This window comes from Scyliorhinus torazame, chromosome 5 (assembly GCF_047496885.1).
Source record: "Scyliorhinus torazame isolate Kashiwa2021f chromosome 5, sScyTor2.1, whole genome shotgun sequence".
Lineage (NCBI taxonomy): Eukaryota > Metazoa > Chordata > Chondrichthyes > Carcharhiniformes > Scyliorhinidae > Scyliorhinus > Scyliorhinus torazame.
Genome location: NC_092711.1, coordinates 238485162 through 238508975, shown reverse-complemented (window position 1 = coordinate 238508975; position 23814 = coordinate 238485162). Strand labels below are relative to the sequence as shown.

The 23814-nt window shown below is 48.3% G+C and overlaps 1 long non-coding RNA gene across 1 annotated transcript in view; it reads right to left on the bottom strand.

The window, feature by feature from the left end:
* The window catches only part of LOC140422755 (uncharacterized), an 83549-nt gene that overhangs the window by 6341 nt on the left and 53394 nt on the right, over positions 1 to 23814 (bottom strand). The window contains exon 2 of the long non-coding RNA XR_011947583.1: positions 9537 to 9653. This is a non-coding gene — a long non-coding RNA (uncharacterized lncRNA). The remainder of the gene's footprint in view (positions 1 to 9536; positions 9654 to 23814) is intronic.

Genomic DNA, 23814 nt, shown 5'->3' with positions numbered 1-23814 from the left:
CTCTGTCTCTCTACGGAGGGTCCTAACGACCTCCTCTGTGCCTCGCAATTGTGCCAAGCAGGTCACGATTGCCATCGGCTTGCGAGCTTTCCCCAAGCTCTTCTTGTGGATCTCTGACAGGTTCTCCCACCAAGTATGTCCTATTCTCCCGGGACCTGTTTCGCCATTCATGCAGAATTCACTCCAAAGGGGCCATCCTTTCCCTTTGAGGTACTTTCTGATTTCCTCTTCCCATCCGGGACACTGTCCTACTCTACTGCGACCTCAAATTCTTGGGGGTTCATAAGGCGTTCCATTGCCTTCTTTGCCATTTTCTCTATCTCTGGGTTCTCTACTGAATTTGGAACAGGGGGTAATAAAGTGGTGATGTAAATACGGGAACGGCTTACGTTATTTTCCGGCCTACAAAACTCCCGACAGTTTTACGCAACAAAATCTCTAAGGTTTACCTTATATCCCTGTTAGTACGCATGCATTAACACACTTCCAAATCTCAGAGGTTTGATTAGTATCGTTCTCACACTTGTGGTTTTTCTATTTCCAATTGGATTCCAATTCAAATTTGGGTTCTCTCAGAGTGACTAGGCCACCTCTAGGTCGAATCCCGCCAGAAGTCACCAGTAAATGTTGCTAATTGTGTTACTCTTTATTTGGCTCTGAATATGGCGGCCAATGTGGTCGCCTTCCTGAATTCTAATTACGTTTTGCTCTAGAGTCGCCAGGTATCTCTCGATACCGCCACAAGGTTCAAACCGAATACTGATCAAAGACTCGATACACCAGTTAGTTATTTCAAAGTCAAATGCATATTTATTTACACACACAGTTAAATATAATCATGCACAAATACTACAGACTAAACTATCACTACTGCCAAAGCCTATACTTAGCTTCGGGCACCCACTCAGTCAGAGGAACAATGGCTGTTGTTCGGTTCTGAGGCTGCTGGGGTGGAACTGGTACCGGATAACAGCTAAGGATGTCTGTCTGGTGGTGTGCGTTGACCTTGGACTTACTTGTTCTGGTGCAGCTTTTGGGCAGGTCTCTCCTCGGTGAGAGCCGGAGCCAAGATAGCGATTCTCTCTTGGGGTTCCTTCTTAGACCCAAAAGGGGCTTTGCGCACTTTTGGGTGGGCCTTGAACTTGGCCCCAATTAATTGGGCCGTTTCTCGATCGTACCTATCAATTTCCTCCAATAAAGAGGTGGGTGCCCTGATGACTGGGCGTGTCCTAGGTGGCTGTTGGCCTGCTTTGTTCTGGTCTCCTCTAGTGCCGGGGTGTCTGCCTTAGTATCGTTTACTTAAATGTTACTCTTTTGTCCCCGGAGATGGCCCATTAGTATGCTAATGGTTTGCAGTTTTGGTCTTGTCTGTGACCTGCGGCTCTAATCAACAGACAAACCCTGAACCTGCTTGTTTTCTCAGTATTGTCCATTTTCCCTGCAATCTTTGCAAAGTGTCCATTTTGTAATCGGGAAGTGGCCATCCCAGATGGCTACACACCTTAATTAAAAAGGCAGAGCATTTCATAAAGCATTCAACATGTCAATAATACCATGCAGCAAAAAATATGATTTTGTTTCAGCTAATTTCTCACTGCCAAATAAATACCTTTGTCCCGCGGCTACAGGAGGATTTGGACAGACATAGTGAGAGGGCAAGAACATTGCAGATGGAATATAATGTGAAAAAATATAAGGTAATCCACTTTGGTAGAATGAAAAAGAATTAATCTTTATTGTCACAAGTTGGCTTACATTAACACTGCAATGAAGTTACTGTGAAAAGCCCCTGGTCGCCACTTTACAGCACCTGTTTGGGTACACAGAGGGAGAATTCAGAATGCCCAATTCACCTCACAAGCACGTCTTTTGGGACTTGTGGGAGGAAACCGGAGCACCCGAGGAAACCCATGCAGACTCGGGGATAACACGTAGACTCCGCACAGACAGTGACCCAAGCCGCGAATCGAACCTGGGACCCATAGTGCTGCTATGCTACCGTGCTGCCCACATGCACAGAGTATTTTCTAAATGGTAAGAAAGTAGAAGGTGTAGATATACAAAGGGACCTAGGTGTCCTTGTCCATAAGTCACTGAAAGCTAACATGCAGGTTCAGTAAGTTATTCAGAAAGCTAATGAAGTGTTAGCCTTTAATGCAAGAGGATTTGAATGCAGGAGTAGTGAAGCATTGCTTTAGTTGTATAGAAGCTCGATCCACCTGCATCTCAAATATTATGTACAGTTTTGGTCCCCTTACCTCAGAAAGGACATTATTGCCATAGAGGGAGTGCAATGAATATTCACCAGACTTGTCCCGGGGATGGTGGGACTGTCTCACGAAAAGAGATTGGGGAAACCAAGCCTTTCTTTTCTAGAGTTTCAAAGAATGTGGATTTATCTAATTGAAACTGACAAAATACTTAGAAAGGATAGTCAGTGCAGATGCAGGTAAGGGGCGGGATTCGGCGGGGCAGGCAACTCCGGCGCAAAGGAGTGGCGTGAATCCTCCGTACCTTCAGTGGCTAGGCCGGCGCCAGAGTGGTTTGCGCCGTGCCGGCCAGCACGCAAGGGGCATGGCATCACGCCAACCGGTGCGCTCAGCCCATCCCGGGCCAAGAATCGCCGGGGGGGGGCCCCGGAGAGCGGCCCCCGACCGGCGCCGCACCAACTGCGCCGGCGCCAATTCTCCACTCTCCGGAGAATCGGCGGACTGGCATAGTGGCGGCGTGGTGCAGGTCCCGGCGATTCTCCGGCCCGGCCCCAGGGTGAGAGAATCCCGCCCTGGATACCTACAAATGGGGATGGACTGCAGAAATCTTGTGATGTGTCAAAACTTATGGGAGGAACAAAGTTATTGATGTTGGGGGAGAAATGTATAGGAAACCTGAGCCTTCTTGCAGCTAAAGGTGAAAAGGAAAACATGGAAAACTATAATAAGATGCCTCTTTAACAGGGAAAAGTCACATGTTTAAAAACCTGAAACATTTGTTGGATGTGGTCGCTACGTGTGCTTCACCGCTTGCCAGAAGTCTCCTAATTTCCATCATATTTAGAGCATCAATGTGTTCACTGGATGCACTTTGCCATGCTCAGCATTGGAGCAGATTTCGATCTTCACACTCAAATAATCTGGGAAGGTAGGAGCAAGTGCACAATGCAGTTAGTGGGCGGCACCGTAGCACAGTGGCTAGCACTGTTGTTTCACAGCTCCAGGGACACATGTTTGATTCCTGGCTTGGGTCACTGTCTGTACGGAGTCTGCACATTCTCCCCGTGTCTGCGTGGGTTTCCTCCGGGAGCTCCGGTTTCCTCCCACAGTCCAAAAATGTTAGGTGGACTGGCTATGTTAAATTGCCCTTAGTGTCCAAAAAGATTAGGTGGGGTGGCTGGGTTACAGGGATGAGGTGGAGTTGTGGCCTTAAGTAAGGTGCTCTTTCCAGGGAACGGTGCAGACTCGATGGGCCGAATGGTGTCCTTTTGCACTGTAACTTCTATGATTCTATGGTCTCAATGTATCCTTGTTAGTTACTGTGTTTTTCACTAACAAAACCCCTTGGGTTTGTAAATTCGACAGCTGACTTGAAGTTTAAAATGTTACGGAAATAGAAGCCCTTGTGGTGTCCATGATGCATTCATGTGTTCTGTACAAAATGTATTTCAGAATTTTCCTATTTGAATATTGAACATTAATTTGATATTGAAAATTTGAAATGGTCGCAAAGTAATTTTGTGCCAGGCACAATACAGAGTGCCTGGCACAAAAATTATTGAATGCAAATCCACCTTGAGGTGCTACAATGCATTTGATTTGAACTGGTGTATGTATTTCCATAGAACCCAACAGTGCAGATGGAGGCCATTCGGCTCATAGAATCTGCACCGACCCTCTAAAAGAGCACCCTACCTAAGTCTACTTCCCTGCCCTATTCGCGCAACCAGACCTAACCTGCACATCCCTGGACACGAAGGGACAGTTTATCATGGCCAATCCACCTAACATGCACATTTTTAGATTATGGGAGGAAGCCAGAGCACCCAGAGGAAACCCACACAGACATGGGAGAATGTACAAACTCCACAGTCACCCAAGGCCAGAATTGAACACGGGTCCCTGGTGCTGTGAGGCAGCAGTGCTAACTACTATGCCACTGTGCCGCCCTAACTCACTCTTTCACATATCTGTCTGCCATGAGTTATCCCATTTAAGCAATCCAGAGAGCCCCTACAATGTAGAGGGAGGCCATTCAGCCATATTTGCATTGGCGAATGACCAATATAAGCATGCAAATCATGGGCGAAATTCTCCGGTATCGGCGCGATGTCCGCCGACCGGCGCCAAAAACGGCACAAATCAGTCAGGCATCCTCCGCATCTTGGGGGGGCTGAGCCCCAACCTTGAGGGGCTAGACCTGCGCCGGACTATTTTCTGCTCCGCCAGCTGGCGGAAAAGGCCTTTGGTGCCCCGTCAGCTGGCGCAGAAATTACATCTCCGGGCGGCGCATGCGTGGGAGCGTTAGCGGTCGCTCACGGCAGCCCCGCGCATGCGCTGTGGAGGGAGTCTCTCCCGCCTCCGCCATGGTGGAGACCGTGGCGAAGACGGAAGGAAAAGAGTGCTCCAACGGCACAGGCCCGCCCGCGGATTGGTGGGCCCCGATCGCGGGCCAGGCCACTGTGGGGGCACCCCCTTAGGCCAGATCGTCCCGCGCGCCCCCCAGGACCCCGGAGCCCGCCCGCGCCGCCTTGCCCCGTCGGTAAGGTAGGTGGTTCAATCCACGCCGGCGAGACAGGCATCCTAGCAGCGGGACTTCGGCCCATCCGGACCAGAGAATTGCGAGGGGGGGGGAGCGCCAACCGGCGCGGCGCGATTCTCGCCCCCGCCGAATCTCCGGTGCCGGAGAATTCGGCAACTGGCGGGGGCGGGATTCACGCCAGCCCCCGGTGATTCTCCGGCCCGGCGGGGGGTCGGAGAATCTTGCCCCATATTGTTATCAGACTGCTTCATCAAGTGTAAAGTACCAGCTTAAAAGTTAAAATTGCAAATCTATGCATGGCTAGTGCTAATGAAAGAACAGTGAGAAACAGCAAGTGTAAATGATCAGCTGCACGAGATAAGAAGGCAGATGACTGTGTGTTGTTCCCTCACTCAGTAAGCATTGCACTGCATTTAAATCAGGGCCAAATTGCAAAAATTGCTCTTTTTACTTCAACGGCATTAAGTGTTAACCACTGTCCTAGGAGTGAAAAATAGTAGCAGCAGAAATGTTCACTTATCTCTTTACCATATTGTCAAAACGTGCACTTTCAAACCAATAGAGGGTCATCTGTAACATGCTCATCGATATCTAATACTGCAGCAACCACAATGAAGGCAATCTAGTAGGATAACATTTTAAAACTATTTCAAAACTATAAAGCTTAATGGAAGCCCTTAACTTCCTGGCTCCCCAGCATCAGATCTGGGGAGTTAGCCAAATCTGCTCTGAGGAATCCATCTCGAAAGCTCCCAAATAAGGGTTTACATATCAATTGCCCAGAAGGCATAACTTCTCCTGGACAATTGAGCGAGGCTGGGAACCATCTGACAAAGTAATTTAAATTGCTGACTTTGGATGGTTTAGTCAGTGTTACACTAATAGTTACTCTGAAAGGTAGAAGAAGTGAAGGAACTGTTAACTTCAGAGTAACGATTTTGCACCCAGACACAGCCCTGCGTGGGACACCCTCACACACCTGAAACCCCAGAGGAATCCCCCAATGGCCTCCCACTAAGCACTGCCCCCCTTCACACAGTATTTCTCCCCTCCCCACCTACATGCTTTAACCTGACCCCCTCGACCCCCCGCAACCTTACTTGACCGACCCAGCTGTAGACCCCTGACTTAAGCTGAACCCACAGCCCCGATGTGACCTTGCAATTTAGAGAAGGCAAGTTGGTACAGAGTGACAATCTAATGCTGCTTGTCGTTTTGAGGAAATTATGACCCATTAACTGTACCTCTAGATATCTTTTTTTGTTGATATTGTTATATATCTTTAAGGGATATCAGCATAACATCACATGAAGGGAAATGTGTCATGTGATCCAGTCTTAGTTTCACTTTTGCGTTGAGCAGAGCACACACACAGCTTTGATGCATAGAATTACTACAGTGCAGAAGAAGGCCCTTTGGCCCATTAGTCTGCACCGACCCTCCGAAAGAGCACCCTACATAGGTCCATGGCCACACCCTATCCCCGTAACCCCCAGTAGCCCCACCTAATCTTTTGGCCACTGTAGAAAATTTAGCATGGCCAATCCATTTACCCTGCACATTCTTGGACACTAAGCACAGTTTTGCATGGCCAATTGACCTAACCTACACATCTTTGGCCTGTGGGAGGAAACTTCAACATGTTTGCCCAATCCTTTATGTCTTGTACAGTAAGTAAGCCCAAAGATTACATTACTATAATAATACAACAGCTAACACAAAGGTTTTGTAGCTTTCAAATGCTTAATAATCTTCACAAACATGTAACTTTACAAAGTATTTCAAGTGTCGGCAGAACTTTATTCAAAACATTGATGTCAATTAATTATTATCAATGTGAGGTATGCATTTAAAACCCCAGCAGTAGATATGGAAACTTCTGGAACAAAATTAAATCAGCTAAGTTAACCCTAAAATGCAAAAAGCTACATTTGATAATACAGGGATTATGAAAGTGGTGGCTCTTTTTTGGAAAGACAAGTTCAAACCAATGATCCTGGGCCAATGACCCTTTATCCATGCCTATCAAATGTTTTCTACTGAAGAGTCACAGTTTCAGAGAGGTTTCTGCAGACAGCTACCACTTGTGTCGTGTCTTTTAGGAAAAAAATATCTTAAGATGCTTATCAGAATGTATCAGTGTTGGACAATGGAGGGATTCCTCTGGCTCCTCCTAGTTTGAATCTCTCCAATTAAATCCATTGGTGCAGGGACAGCTGTTGCTTTAATTCCACTCCCTTCATCATATGGACAAATTTGGGGCTGATTTGAAGAACAAAACATTGTCTGACCACCTCCCATTGACATTCAATGACATCAGGGGCGAATTTCTCCCGAAACGGCGCGATGTCCGCCGACTGGCGCCCAAAACGGTGCCAATCAGACGGGCATCGCGCCGCCCCAAAGGTGCGGAATGCTCCGCATCTTTGGGGGCCGAGCCCCAACATTGAGGGGCTAGGCCGACTCCGGAGGAATTTCCGCCCCGCCAGCTGGCGGAAAAGGCCTTTGTTGCCCCGCCAGCTCGCGCGGAAATGACATGTCGGTGCGGCGCATGCGCGGGAGCGTCAGCGGCCGCTGACAGTTTCCCGCGCATGCGCAGTGGAGGGAGTCTCTTCCGCCTCCGCCATGGTGGAGACCGTGGCAGAGGCGGAAGGGAAAGAGTGCCCCCACGGCACAGGCCCGCCCGCGGATCGGTGGGCCCCGATCGCGGCCCAGGCCACCGTGGGGGCACCCCCCAGGTCAGATCGCCCCGCGCCCTCCCCAGGACCCCGGAGCCCGCCCACGCCGCCTTGTCCCGCCGGTAAATAGGTGCTTTAATTTACGCCGGCGGGACAGGCAATTTATCGGCGGGACTTCGGCCCATCCAGGCCGGAGAATTGAGCGGGGGGGCCCGCCAACCGTCGCGGCGCGATTCCCGCCCCCGCCGAATCTCCGGAGCCGGAGACTTCGACAACCGGCGGGAGCGGGATCCACGGCAGCCCCCTGCGATTCTCCAACCCGACGGGGGGTCGGAGAATGACGCCCCAGAATTGTGAAGTCCCCTTCTCCGTCAGTCATCATTGACCAGACACTTAACTCCACTAGCTACGTATATGCCAGTTCTAGTTGTAATGGTCCTTCCTGTTAATTCCCCTATTTCCCCTTTCTTTATTTTTGCCATTATAATTTTTGGAAGCACCTCCCAAACCCTCAACTTTCATTTCCTAGAAAGACAAGGGCAGGAGGTGCATGGGGACTCCCACCACCTTCAAGTTACACTCCACACTGAATTTGACATGCGTCATCATCCCTTCATTGGCACTTGATCAAAATGTTGGTACTCCTTAATTAATGGAATGGCTTTATCATAGACTGCAATATTTCAAGGAGGCTACGATCAGATTGCAAACGTTTGTAATACAAAATCAGTAATATTACTGATTTAATGGCTCACCTTCTGACTTCCTAAAATCTCTCTACCACTGATAATGGAATGCCTGGATGGATATAGCCCCAAGAAAGCTAAAGATGCTCAACAATATTCAGGGATAAGTAGCCCACTTAATTGGCACTTCAGCCAATGGCTTAAACATCTGCTCCTTCTACCATCGGTGTACTAAAGCAGCATTTGCAAGATGCACAACTGAATAGAACTTCTTTATCATCCGGAGGGTGAGGGGGGGGGACAGGATTAGTATTGTGATCGGGAGGGGGCCCGTCTGCTCAAACTTGCAATTCAGGGATTCCAAAAGAATCGAATAATCTCTCCCCCATGCATATGCTTTCATGGTTGCACCTGGCCACCACTCCTAGCGCAAATGGAGACCAGTCCCAATTCTCCGCTGGAGGGAGCACTTAATCCCCAAAACAGAGAATCAATGCCAATGTAACATTGGAGGAAGAAATCTAGCTTCCAAGATGTATAGGGACAGAACTGCAGCAATTAAATGATGAAGGATTCCCCAAATTGGAATAATGTAATAATTGATCACTTCAGATTTCAAAGATATACTTGGATCAATATGTCATTATTTCAACAGTGATATTCAGTAACACATCATAAAGTGTATCTACACATACACCGGGCGGGATTCTCTGACCCCGCGCCGGGACGGAGAACCGCCGGGGGGTGCGCGATTTACGTGAAGCCACTCCGATGCAGGTCCGCCGATTCTCCAGTCACTGGAGAATCGGCGCCAATGGCGCTGGCGCGATCGGCACGGCGCTGGTTGGGGACCGCTCAACGCGGCCCCCCCGGCGATTCTCCCCGCGCAATGGGCCGAGTGCCCGCCGAGTTAGTCAGTGTCCCGCCGGCGCCATTCTCATATGGTCCTACCCGGTGGGACCTCTGTTCATGTTGCGGGGGTCGACATGGTGGGGGCGGCAAATCCAACCCCAAGGGGGGGCATCTACGGTGGCCTGGCCCGCGATCCGGGCCTAGCGATCGGCGGGCGGGCTTATCCCGGTGGGGGCCAATGTTCTTCCGTGCCGAGCTCCTGTAGCTCTCCTCCATGTTGCGTCGGGGCCGATGCGGAGAAGGCAACCCACGCGCATGCGCGAACTTACTCCAGCCGTAGCGCGCATGTGCGGACCCGCGGCGCCCGTTTTGACGTCCGTATCGGCAGCTGGAGCAGTGTGAGGCTCTCCAGTGCCGTGCTGACCCCCTGTGCAGCACAAGATCGCTGATCATAGGGGCCAGATGACACCTTCGTAAAAGGCTCCGGCGTTTACGACGACGTCAACACTCAAGGAATCTCGCCAAACATACCCAGTAAAGAAACTTTCTCCCAAAAGGTTCAACTTACTTGGAAGAAATGAAAGATTCTCAGAATTATACTGTCCATTTAAGTGGAAATCCAAGTGGTAGGTTACTTAAAATAAAAGCAGAAAATGTTCGAAAGACTCAGTGGGTCTGGTAGCATCTGTGGAGAGAGAAACAGAGTTAACGTTTTGCATCCATATGACACTTCTTCAGAGCGGGTTGGTAACGTGCACTGACTTTCTTTAACATTTTCTTTTCAGAATTATTTGCAAGCTGTCTAAATGTTTAAAAAGTGATGGGTGAGGGCAGCACGGTGGCGCAGTGGTTAGTACTGCTGCCTCACGGCGCCGAGGTCCCAAATTTGATCCCGGCTCTGGGTTACTGTCCGTGTGGAGATCGCACACTCTCCCTGGGTTTGCTTCTCGCCCCCCCAACCCAAATATGTGCAGGGTAGGTGGATTGGCCACGTTAAATTGCTCCTTAATTGGAAGAAGAAATAATTGGGCATTCTAAATTTATTTTTAAAAAGTGATGGGTTAGATTTTTCAGCCTTAAATTTTGGAGTATTAAGAAAAATATCTGAATTTTGCAATTCTCCTCAGAGGGTTGTAAATCTTTGGAATTCTCTATCTCCAACATTTGTGAATGCTACATCATTGACTACATTTAAGGCTGCGATGGGGCGGCACGGTGGCACAGTGATTAACATTGCTGCCTCACGATGCCAAGGACCTGGGTGCGATCCCGGCCCTGGGTCACTGTCCATGGGAGTTTCTGAATTCTCCCCATGTCTGCGTGGGTCTCACATCACCCAAAGATGTGCAGGGTAGGTGGATTGGCCACACTAAATTGCCCTTAATTGAAAAAAGTAAAGAAAAAAGAAAAATATTTCAGGCTGAGATATACAGGTTTTGGTCTCTCAGGAAATCAAAGGATATGGGGAGTGGCATGAAACTGGGATTGAGGCAGAAGATCAGCCATGGTCACACCATACAGAATGGGGGAGCAGGCTTTAGGACTGTGTGGTCTCCTCCTGATCGCATTTCCTTTGCTCTTACATTTGGATTTATTTATCAAGTTGGTCCAGCTTGACTGGAGAAGGTGAAAAAAACTATCAATGGAAGTGCATCTCTTCCATCAATGTTCAAGATTCATTCTCATGGGTCAGCTACTGACGGTGTTTATTCAAATGTCTACAAAATGAACCTTCCTGCTTCTCTTATTCAGAATGACAGCTAGGTTGCAAGATGGCTAACTGGACGGAAAGGTTACCTGGCAAAAAGAGTGGACATTGGATAAGAATCTAGAATATGACATGACGCCCAAATTATAATGTGACATTAGTTTAATACAAAATAACTATCATTTCTATCTGCGCTTCTACAATCTAACAAGTAACCTTGAGTCTCTTTATGCCTTTTTAGAAGGATGTTTCTTTATGCCCTTTTAGAAGCTATACACCTCAACTGCATCAGTTGAATTAAATCAATGCAAAACTAAAATCACCACTAAAAACTTCAGATTATACTTGGTTGGTGTAAGAGAGGAAAAACACAAGCGGTTTTAAGTCATCAGACAGCATGTCAGATGTAATGAAAGGCAAAGGAAGGAGCTGACATTTTGGGTTGCATTTTCCTGACTTTGTTTTTAATGCCAGGCATCTTCATTACTATGTTTACAAACCGAAAGTGAGAGTGGTATGTCATCCAGTTCAATCTGCCAGAAAGCAAACAATTAATATCCCACCTCTGGGTTCACTGCCCATTATGGGTGGAGGGCAGGAGGAGAAGGTGGGAGGGTGAACTGTTGGGTCAAATTTATGGAATAGCTGGCAGTCTTCTTTGTGGCTGCAGTGAGAGTGCTCTGGAGAGACTGGAACACGAGAGGGTGGACCAAAATGGAAGAGTGACAGTGTTTCACAGAATTCTTCCTGGAGGTTATGTTGGAGGTGGTGAAGGCACAGGGACATGTTCAATTTCCTGAATGGGTGGGAGGGAAGGGGGGAGAAGGAAGAGGTGGCCAGCCAGCATGACTAACCAAGTTGGAGTCACATGGCATATCAGCAGCGATGTGGGTATAATCTTCAAAGTGTTTCAAAGACCTTTTGAGGTATGTCAAGGTGAGTGCCATGCAACACTCAGTGGATAGCGATGAATTTGTCACATGCAATGCATGGAACAGCTGGAAGTCACATGGTTTGCAGCAATGCAAAGGAATGTGTCCATTTGTCTTGTACCGAAAATGCTCTGAGGCAGAGTTAACCGGATAAATGGTTGCTCCTCTTTCCAGTGTGAGGAGTATCAAATGTGCCTGTGCCACACGATGCATGCATGGACCCTTTATATTTAGCAAACTCTTGTTCTTCACCTTCTGTGAGGAGGGCACGAACAATGCCAAGGACAAACTCGCACTGAAGGTAAAGCCACCCTCCTGTCAATTCTGACAGCAATGGAAGAGGGTGCCACAGAGATCAGCAGGGTGATAGCAGACAGGGTTGTCACTGAAGCTGAAATGGAAGTGCAGGTGAGTATGTTCTGGGAGCAACGGCGACATGAAGGCAAAACACGTGAAAGGGGGTTGTTGATTCCAGCAAGCGGTGCTGTTCCCATGGGGCTGGCCAATTCCACTATGGGACCTCACAGTGGGCCAAATTGTATCCATCCGAATAGGAGACCCACTCAGCTACCAGCCCACCCCCACAACCTCACCCTTGAGCCCATGAGGAGGCAGCCAATGTTTTAGCTGGCTGTCACCCTACATGGCAGAGGGCCACCCACCATTGGTAAAATGGGATCAGTTGCCATTAATTGACCACTTAAGAGAATCATTTAGTTTCTGGGTAGGAGAGCTTTCCACCATGTTCCCCATTGCTGACAAGATAGCTTGGCAGCAAGAATATGATGGTTGCTCCACCCCTATTGTTCTTCACCACATCGCACTAAACCCTTCCCTGGAAAAGCAGCTGGAGGCAGGGACACATCGACAAGTCTATCCAGCACTTTTTCTTTTTTTTTCTCACTTCCCAATTTTCTCGGCACCACACTCCCCTCAGTCCCACTGCCTCCAAGGGACGAGGGAAAACTGCCCTTTAGCTTTGAAGGTGTTCAGAAAACCAATTTCCCAGAGCAGAAGAGAAACTCCTTCAGTTATAACTAAAGAGTATTGCTTCTTACAATTGTTTTCATTTTTATTCATTATTCGCACAATATGGAGGGTGTGAGTTAATATATATTGGGCGAATCTCAAAATTTTCAACAAGTAGATCAGACAATTATTTCTCAAAATTGCTGCAACTTCAAATTACCAAACTGCAAAGCATATTTTGGTGATGCCGGCAACAACTTACATTTATGTAGAATATTTAACAGAGTGAAGCATCCCAAAATGCTTAAAATAAACGACAGCAATAAAACACTTCTGACATCTTCTTGACCAGAGAACGGGAAATCGGAACAAATGAATAAAAACTTCATCACTGAAGTAGATTATAGCACTTTAAACGAGAAAAGGGGCGTTGAGATTTAGGGCAGGGAATCCAGAGCTTGGGCCCCAGGCAACTGAAAGCACAGCTGCCAATGGTGGTGGACTAAAATATGGCACAAGAAGCCAGAATTGTGGGGGGGGGGAATGTAGGAAATTCGAGGGGTTGTAGTGCTGGAGGAGGCTAAATGGAAGGGAAGGTTTAGGCTATGGAGAGATGGATGAATCAGATTTGGAACAAGTTAAGATATATTGCAATGGAATTTTGGATGAATACACAGTTATGTAAGGTGGAATTAGGAGGCATCCCTGGAGAACAATGGATTGTCAAGTCTAGAGGTAGCAAAGGCATGAGTGAGGTTTTCAGTAACAGATGAACTGAGGCAGAGTTGGAGTTGGACAATATTATGGAGCTAGGCAGTCTTGATGATAATGTGAGTATGTGAAGGGAAACCTACCTCATGATCAAACGGAACACCAAAGTAGTGAATGTTTACCATCCCAAGTCCAAAACATTAATTCCAGGTTAAGCAGAGTTTCACTTGCACTTCTGTCAATTTGATCCATTGCATTCGCTGCTCCCTATGTGATCTCCTCTATATCGGAGAGACCAAACGCAGACTGGGTGATTGCTTTGCTGAGCACCTTTGGTCTGCGCATTCAGGACCCTGACCTTCCCATTGCTTGCCATTTTAACACAATTCTCTAAGGCCCACATGTCTGTCCTTGGCCTACTGCAATGTTCCAGTGAAGCTCAACTCAAACTGGAGGAACAACATCTCATCTTCCGGTTAGGCACGCTACAGCCTTCCGGTCTCAATATCGAATTCAACAACTTCAGATGATTAGCTGTGCCCCACCTCAACTTCCTTGTTTTCATCCCATTTCATTTTAACTGTCTTTTACCATTTATTTATTTCTTGTCTATCTTTATATATATTTCCTCCCTATCTTTATCCCCCCTTTCCTTACCATTTCTCCCCTTTGCTTCCCTTTCCCCATCCCCACATCTACATCTGTCACAGTTTATCCTCTGATGTTAGTTTCTCTGCTGTTTGGCCTTTCATACTTTTGTTTTCTCTGGGGACTGCCATTAACACTCTTTCCCCTTGGTTTATGTGGCTATTAGCACTCTGTTCCCTTGGTTGCTGTGGCTATGACGCATCTTTCATTCTCTCATCCCACAGTATGAATATTTCCCACATTTTTTTTAAGCATTGACAAAGGGTCATCTGGACTCGAAACGTTAGCTCTTTTCCCTCCCTACAGATGCTGCCAGACCTGCTGAGATTTTCCAGCATTTTCTCTTTGGTTTCAGATTCCAGCATCCGCACTAATTTGCTTTCAACCAAAGTAGTGAATGGTTTTGCTCAGATTCAGCAAGTTACCAGGAACGGAAATGGCAGTCAGGGAATGGAGCTTCTGGTGGGGACCAAAGATAATGGTTTTGCTCGTTTCAAGATTTAACTGGGGAAAATATCTGCTCATCAAATACTGGAAATACTGGATGTTGGAAAGGAGTGTGACAAATCAGAGATGGCTGATACGTCCAAGAGAGTGGCCATGGGATAGCGCTGAGCTTTGTTAGCATGCATATGGAACCTGAAGTTGTGTTTTTGGATACTATCACCGAAGGGTTGTATGTAGTTCATAAATAAAAGGGGACAAAGGAAAGATGTGTGGTGATCTCCAGTGCGAGAGTAAGAAAACAGCTATTGCTGGCATTTCTCTGGTTTTCATTAGATATGCAAGGATGGAATGATGCACACCCAGCAATAGAGAAGGGGTATTAGAGGAGGATGCGGTTATCAACTATGTTGAAAGCCATAGATAGGCCAAAAAGTACTCAGTGCTGCAATCAACCTTCCTTTGTCTTTGTTGAATATGTATCTATAATTGGTGATGGTGATTGATGATCAACCTAACCAACTGGTATGAATGAAATTTGCTGATAAATGCAAACAGAAAGATTAACTTAAATTTCAAACTGTTATGAAATCAGCAATGCTTAAAAATAAAACTCGAAAGCTGGCCATCGGTGAAGTACTTTAACATTCTCAGATGTGAACAGAGATAAACATTTTTTTTCTTTTTTAGAGATAAACATTTCTGAGAGACACCAATTAGCCAGCACTCTGATTGATCTATTATGACATCTTCTGGTTAGTTACTGATGAGGTTTCACTACAAACTGGCAGCAGACCCACTTGATAATCACTTTGTACGCTAAAGAATGGCAGACCTGCTGTCTACAAATACTTAAAAGGCCATCTATGAAGACACATCAGAAACAAATCCTAAAGAAAGCCAATAAGAATGTGATTACTGTCAGAATTCCATTTCTGTACAGCCATCACCATGAAGGTAAAAGCAGGTATTATTCTGTTGCAGTGCCATTCAACATAGCAACGGCTAAGGGCACTGATAACATCATGGTTGTAGCACTGAAGACTGTTTCAGAACTAGCTGTGCCCAAGCCAGATTGTTCCAATACAGCTGCAACACCGGCCTTTACTTGACAAGATGGAAAATTGCCCAAGTATGTGCTGTTGACAAAAGGCAGAACAGATCCAATCCAAAGAGCTACTCTCAATCATGAGCAAGGTGATAGAAAGTGTCGTTGACAGTGCTATCAAGTGCCACTTACTCACCAATAACCTGCTCGCTGATGCTCAGTTTGGATTCCACAAGGACTGCTGGTCTCAAGACCTCATTACAGCCTTAGACTAAACATGGTCAAAAGAGTTGAATTCCAGAAGTAAGGTGCGAGCGAATGCCATTGATACCAAGGCAGCCTTTGATTGAGTGGGACATTAGGGACCTTAGTGAAATTGAAATCAATGGCAGTCAAGGGGAACACTCTACAATGGTTGGAGTCATGGCTTGCATAGAGGAGGATGCTTATGAATGTTGGAGGCCAATTATCTCAGCTGATGGATATTGCTGCAGGAGTTCATCAGGGCTGCATCCTAGGCTACAATATTGTGGCTACAAGAATAGACCAGGAGCAGAGACTGTGACATAGTGGTTAGCACTGCTGCCTCATAGGGCTAGGGATCCGGGATCGATTCCAGCTTGGGTGACTGTCTGGAGTTTGCACATTCTCCCCGTGCCTGCATGGGTTTCCTGCGGGTGCTCCGGTTTCCTCCACAGGCCAGAGATGTGCAGGTTAGGTGGATTAGCCATGATAAACTGCCTCCTCGTATCGAAAAGACGTACCGGTTAGTGGATTAGCCATGATCAATGCGTGTGCTTACATGGAGAGGGCGGGAGACTGGGCATAGGTAGAGTGCGCTTTCAGAGGGTTGGTGCCGACTTGAGAAGTTGAATGGCCGCCTTCTGCACTGTACAGATTCTATGGATTTTTACAGTTGGTGTATCTTCCCAGGACTTGTCCACCATCTACAAAGCACAAGCCCAGGGTATGATGGAACACTCTCCCTTTGCCTGGATAGGTGCGGCTCCAGTCGTGCTACAGAGGCTCAACACTATCCAGGAAAAAGTAGCCAGCACCTTGGCAGTCCATCTATTACCTGAAGCATTCACTCCTTCCACTGCATTGTGGCAGTAGTGTTTACCATATGCTTGATTCTACTGCAGCAATTCAAAGTTCCTTCAACAGCATCTTCAAAACCCAAGACTTCTGGAGGTGATCGTCCAGAGGGTTCCCCTCCAAGCCACACACCATCGTGACTTTGAACACTGTTTCTGCACTGCTGGAGGACGAACATCCTGGATCTCCCTCCTTGACAGCACTGCCCCTGTGCCAACACCACATGGGCTGCAGCGGTTCAAGAAGGTGGCTCGCCACCAAATTTGCGTGGACAATTAGAGATCGGTAATAAATGCCTCAAACAAATGAAAAAAAGAACAGCTAAAGCTTCTGAAGAGCTGGAGGCACTTTCAACTTGTCTAATTTCTCAGTATTGTCCAGTAAAATGGAAAACATCTGGAAAAAAAGTGCCCCCCCCATCTGTAATCTATTGTTTACAGACATAGTAAAAGTAACCAAAGGAAATATCTTCCCATGGACAAGAGCCTAATGACTACTCCAATGGAAGGTTTTTCTTAACCAGTGAGGAACTCATTATCATCCAACTCATTTATTTACTGGGCTAGATTCTCCGGACCCCGAGCCACGTGTTTCTCAGTCGTGCGCTGTTCGCTGGTGGCGCGATTCTGTCTTCCCGCCGATTGTCAATGGGTTTTCCCATTGTACCCACCCAGCGCGTCACAAAACCCGCTGGCGGGGGTGCGCTGCCGGCAGGAAAACTGAATGGCAATAACCGGAGAACTCCGGCCACTCTTTTGGATTTGGTAAATTAAATGAACAACTCTTCCTCTCGCCTTTGCTACTGTGTAACAGCCCTGGTACACTGGGATTTACCAGTCACATGGATTATGAATTCTGCATGCAGCAAGAACAAAACTGTTCTGAGCCTTTTGTGAATGTTTCCCTTAAAATTGCTACTGGAAGTTTCTCAAAAATAAAACAGCCATGCAACTTTTTGCAAGTTAAGTTTTTGTGGAACCAGAAGAAGCATGAACAGGGTGTCCTGTGAAATGGGAGACAAAACTGAGGGAGGTGGCATGCAAGACAAATCCGCAATTCAGTGCCTCTTGTTGGCATTGCTTGGACCGATGTTTACGCAAATGCCCCCTTCTCCATAACCCGCAATACCCTCAAAATTGAAGGGAACCTTAGATGAACTCAGAGGTTGTCCTCACGCCTTATGTCTTCCAACACAGCCACAAGTAGCACATACCATCCAACTGAACCTCCCAACTTGAAGCAAACCTTTTGCCAATGGTAGACCTTAGCCAAATGCATTGAATTGTGCAAGATGTGTGCCTGCATGCATCTTAAAATTTGTCATATTTCATGCTTACTGTATGAGAAAATCAGCACTAAAAGCTGAGAAACAAAATGTTACTTTGCTCAGACAGGCACAAACCTGGGGCGAAATTCTCCCCCAACGGCGCGATGTCCGCCGACTGGCGCCAAACACGGCGTCAATCAGACGGGCATCGCGCCGGCCCAAAGGTGCGGAATGCTCCACATCTTTGGCGGCCTAGCCCCAACATTGAGGGGCTAGGCCGACGCCGGAGGGATTTCCGCCCCGCCAGCTGGCGGAAATGGCATTTGTTGCCCCGCCAGCTGGCGCGGAAATGCGGCGCATGCGCGGGAGCGTCAGCGGCCGCTGTCAGTTTCCCGGCGCATGCGTGGGAGCATCAGCGGCCGCTGTCAGTTTCCCGCGCATGCACAGTGGGGAGAGTCTCTTCCGCCTCCGCCATGGTGGAGGCCGTAGCGGAGGCGGAAGGGAAAGAGTGCCCCCACGGCACAGGCCCGCCAATTTTATAGCCCTCTGTGCATTTGTATCTTCAATGAGGAGGATGTGATTGATTGCTGAACTTGCTCTCGTACTGTAGTCAATAACTGATTTCACTGACGATTATTCAGGTCTAATCATAGCACTAGATATCATCATAGAATGTTTTCCCATCAACCCTGCAAGATAATTAATTTTGATAACTATTTGACAGAGCACGATTATAGCTTATTGCCTTCAGGAAATCACTTAAAAATATCAGTAGTTTTCATAAACAAACTCCAATCATCAGTGCGTATCTTTTTGCTCTCTGGTGTGTTTGGCAGTTTATAGGAACGGGATAGGGTTGTGCAAATTATTGATGGTTTAATGTCTCTGTAAATCAGTGTAATCTGTTTTCACAATCTTGATTCTTACAAGCCACTTAAAAGAACACCTTAGTCTAGAAATGAAGTAAGCAACTATTATACAAATATGAATTTCGAGCTTGAAGAGCCTTCTACATTTTCAACAAAACTTCTTTTAAGAACACAGAAACAGGAGTAGGCCATTTAGCCCCTCAGGCCTGTTCTGCTATGATAATGACTGATCAATGACCTAATTCCACATACTCCTTTTTTCCCAATGTCCTTTCGTACTTTTGATTACTCAAAACCTATATGCTGAAGTGAGTTTCAAACTACAAGCACTCTTCGAATGAAAAAAAAAACTTCCTGAAAATCCTTTCCCAGATTGACCAACGGAGAATGTTTCTTTGCATTTACTGTATCAATTCCCTTCAAAAGCTTAAAAAATTCAATCAAATTACCATTTCTAAATTCCAGGAATATAACGCTCTCTCTCCATAAATTAACGCTTGCTGTCTCGGTATCATTCCAGTAAAGCTACTCTGCACTCCCTCCAAAGCCAATATATTCTTCCCAATGCATAATGCTGAGCACTGTCCTCAGTATTCCAGGTGTGGTCTTGTCAGAATTGAGTATAGCTGTGGCAAACATCCGCTGCATTATATTCTGCCATCCAAATATAAAGTTCACCAGCCCATGTGACTTTCAGATGATATTCTGAAGCTGCATTGCTCCTGGCTTTTCACAATTTCAAAATTATTCTGATCTATCGTATTTCTGAATTGGATGCTCTTACATTTGTCTGTACTGAAATCAATTTGCAATTCACTTGATCAACAAATTTGGGCGTTGAGGTTCACGACGGCACAAAACGGCCCCTATCCCGACCGATTCAGGGCCCGATAATGGGCTAGGAGTGGGGACGTCATTTACGTGCGCCAGGCCTTGTCGCCGCGTAAAGGTGGCGCCGCATACATGATGCGGCCGGCGCCGCATAACTGGCATCACCCGCGCATGCGTGGTTTCCGTCCTCTCCGAGTCCGCCCCACAAGAAGATGGCAGACGGATCTTGTGGGGCTGCGGAAGAAAGGAGGTCCTCCTTCAGAGAGGACGGCCCGACGATCGGTGGGCACCGATTGCGGGCCACCCACATTTGTGTTACCCCCCGGTGAAGGATCCACCCCCCCCCCCCGCAGACCGCCCCGCCCCCCGCAGCGTTCCCGCGCTGTTCCCGCGCTGTTCCCGACGACAGCGACCAGGGGGCGATATTCTCTGACCCCACGCCGAGTCGGAGAATCGCGGGGGGCTGGCGTGAATCCCGCCCCCGCCGGTTGCCGAATTCTCCGGCAGCGGGGTCGGGAATCGCGCCGCGCCGGTTGGCGGGCCCCCCCCCACGATTCTCCGGCCCGGAGTCAGAGTCAGAGACTCCCTCCACTGCGCATGCGCCGTGAGCGGCCGCTAACGCTCCCGCGCATGCGCCGCCTGGAGATGTCATTTCCGCGCCAGCTGGCGGGGCACCAAAGGCCTTTTCTGCCAGCTGGCGGGGCGGAAATTAGTCCGGTGCGGGCCTAGCCCCTTAAGGTTGGGGCTCTGCCCCCCAAGATGTGGAGGATTCCGCACCTTTGGGGCGGCGTGATGCCCGACTGATTTGCGCCGTTTTGGGCGCCGCTCGGCGGACATCGCGCCGATACTAGAAATTCCGCCCCAGGTGTGGACGCCGCCGGGGGGAACCCGCCATTTTGGGCTGGCCGCTCGGCCCATCCGGGCCTGAGAAAAGCAGGGGTGCCGGAGAATCGCCATTTTGGGTGTCTCGGGCGATTCTCCGGCCTGCGGCCCGCGGAACTCGACGGGGCCATTCCCGCCGCTTGGGAGAATCGCGGGAGGGCGTCGGACCGGCGTCGCGGGAAATTCTGGCAGCCCAAGCAATTCTCCCAACCGGCGCGGGAGTGGAGAATCGCACCCATGGTTTAGTAATTTTATGCTTCCATCTATTCTTCTAAAAATACAACCTTTTGTGTCATTGTAATACAGGGGAGGCTCTCTATATATTCCATCATCTGAGTTACGAATAAATATGGTGAATAGTTGAGACCCAACACAGAGCCATCATACCGATCACATCATACCAGTTAGATTATTCATTCCGTTAACGCTACTTTCTGTCTCCTTTTGCTCAGCCAATTTCATCACCGGGTAAATAATTTGCTCTCAATTCCATAAGCTTCAACTTTAGCTCACAGTCTGTTATGAGGGAGTTTATTAAATGCCTTGTGGCGGTCCATATAAGTAACATCGATAGACATTTTCTTGACCACTATTTTAGTAACCTCACCAAACCATTTTCTTGACCACTATTTTAGTAACCTCACCAAACCAGGTTCATCAGGCAATGCTGATCAACTGATCAAAAGTTCGGTCTCCTTCCAAAGTCAAAGAGAAAGATTTGCATTTTTATGGCACTTTTATCTTAACTACCGGATGTCTCAAATTGCTTTCCAACTGAAGTATTTTTGACATGTATTCACATGTTGTAAGCTCCTCCAAACAGAAATAGATGATGACCAGATAATCTGTTTTTTGTGATGTTAATTGATGGATAAATGTTGGTCAGGACACAGGGATAATTTATTCACTCATCTTTGAAATAGTGACATGGGGGCTGGATTCTTCGTTGGCATGATCCTCCGTTTTGCCGGCAGCTCATTCATGCCCGCAGATTTCCCGACAGTGTGGGGGTACCCACAATGGGAAATCCCATTGGCATTTGGGATGGAGGATCTTGCTGCCGCCGTGTGGCGCCACACCAGAAAACAGGTGCAGCGGGACGGAGAATCCCAACTGGGATCTTTTACTCTCACCTGAGCAGGTGGCTAGGGCCTCAGGTGAAAGACTCATCTGAAAGACAGTGGGCTAGATTCTTCATTTGGGAGACCATGGGCGCGATTCTCCCAGCCCCGCACCAGGCCGGAGAATCGGCGCAACCGCGCCACGCCGCCCCGGCGCGCGAGTTAGCGAGGTGCGGAGAAGCGGCGCCATTTGCACCAGCGCGTTTGGCGCAGCACAGGTCGTGGGCTGCTATCTGCGGCCGGGCCGTCGATTCTCCGGCCCGGATGGGCCGAGCGGCCGCGTGGAAACGGCAGAGTCCCGCCGAGCGGCCGCGTGGAAACGGCAGAATCCCGCCGGCGCCGTTCACCCCGGGTTGCTGCCGGTGGGAACTCTGCGCGAAGGGTCGAGGGGCGGCATGTGGGGTGGGGAAAAGCACTCCTTCACCGGGGGGCGCCTCCGATGGGGTCTGGCCCGCGATCGGGGTCACCGATCGGTGGGCTGTCCTCTCCCCCTCCCCGGGCCTACTTTGTTCCGCTTCCGGCCCCAGAACCCCCACGCCATGTTGTGTCGGGGCCAGAGCGTTCCGTGAGTCTACCGCTCATGCATCGGTTGGCGCTTCGCCACTGCACATGCGCGGGTTGGCACCGCCCCCATTCCGCGCCAGGATGTAAGACTGGAGCATCGTGAACCGCTCCAGCACCATGCTGGCCCCCTGTGGGGGGCAGAATCCTGACTGCCCACGCCCGTTTTGTGCCGTCATGAAATGCAACGACGTTCACGATGGCGCGAACACTTAGTCTCCATTTTGGAGAATCACACCCCATGTTCTATCTTGAAACCAGTTTACGATTCCACTGGGGGTGCAAGCCAGCAAGCAATTCAGTGTTCCACGCCGTACAAATTTATATATGGTGTGGAATATGAGGAATTCCCAGGGAATCCCGCTGTCGGGTTGTCATCTTGAGCGAAGCTGACACTGCCAGAATGTAAAGTTGTACTGCCAGGGTGCCAGCTGACAGGGGGAGTGCTAAGGTACTGCCTTGTCCTGTCCCCGGCCAACGAGGGGGCTCCAATGGCCTCCAAAATCCCCCCGAGTGGCCTTCAAAAATGGTCTCTAGTTATGGAGACCAGGACTAATCAGTGCCCAGTTGAGGTCTTGCCGTTGTGGACGGTGCTCCCTGGGCGCCAGTTAAATGCGGCGTCAAGATGGTAATTAAATATCATTACCTGTATCACATGCAATGAGGGCATGATCCAGGTCGCACCAGGTGTCACAAGTCAAGTGACTCGCGCAAAGCCCAATTTGGGCCTCGCCCCGATTCACCCGTCGTGCCCACCTCTGTGCCGGGCGCAGCGCGGTGGTAGCATCGTGCCGATGGACTCTGGCCAGTTCCCACCAACAGATGTTTTGCAGATTGGTTAATACTTCAATTGTTTCCCTTTCTCATCTTTTCAATAGCAGGGTTTTAGTGTGCAAGTTTCCGACTGAATAAAAGGTTCCCGAATTGAGAGAAATTTGGAAAATTCCAGCTTCTGCAAAAGCCTCACCGAATTTCTTTAAAACCCGCGCGCGGTTAGAGAGCATCTAGCCCTTGTTTTTTGTCAAACTTTTGTTCCATTTTCTTTGTTACTGTTAATTTGCTTATGTAATTTATGGTGAATCCCTGTTCCTGATTCAATGTTTTATTTCTTCGGATGGTTGGAACAGTACCCGAAACCTTCCGGCTGCTAACGCTGGCGGATCATGCGGTCTCCCCGACGGCGCACCCCCTTAGTATTTCCCGGTGGCAAGGGGTGCATTCAACTGGAAACCACGTTGACAACGGCAAAAGCAGTAGATCCCACCACCAGGCAATGGCGGGCCCTCTCTTGCCACCTGGTTGTGCTGTGAATACTACCCAGTGTCTTCTTGTTCCAGTGCAATTAGCGATGAAAAGTACTTCCTTAACATGTTCACTATTTCCTTACGTTAATTTATAATATCACCATTATCAACTTTCTAAGGATTCTGCATTGCTTTTAATCACCTTTTTATCGAAAGAAAGTGTGAAACTTTGGGTCTGATTCAACGGAAAAAATTCAAAGTGTCATTTTGGACGAATTTGGTGGGGTGTTTCTCGACGGCCGCATTGGTGAGTCGCGGCTCGTTTTCAACGGCACTTAGTGCCAAACATTAACCCCCATGAGATTCCTACCATTACTGGCTCCCTCATCATCTCATTTGCAAGATTTGTGCTCACAAGAGAGAGCTTTTAAACGCTCCCTCATCACTCACTCCAAGTCATGGCAGCACGCAGGCCTGAACCTCGCTTTGGCAAAGTCGTCCTGGCCAGGCTTC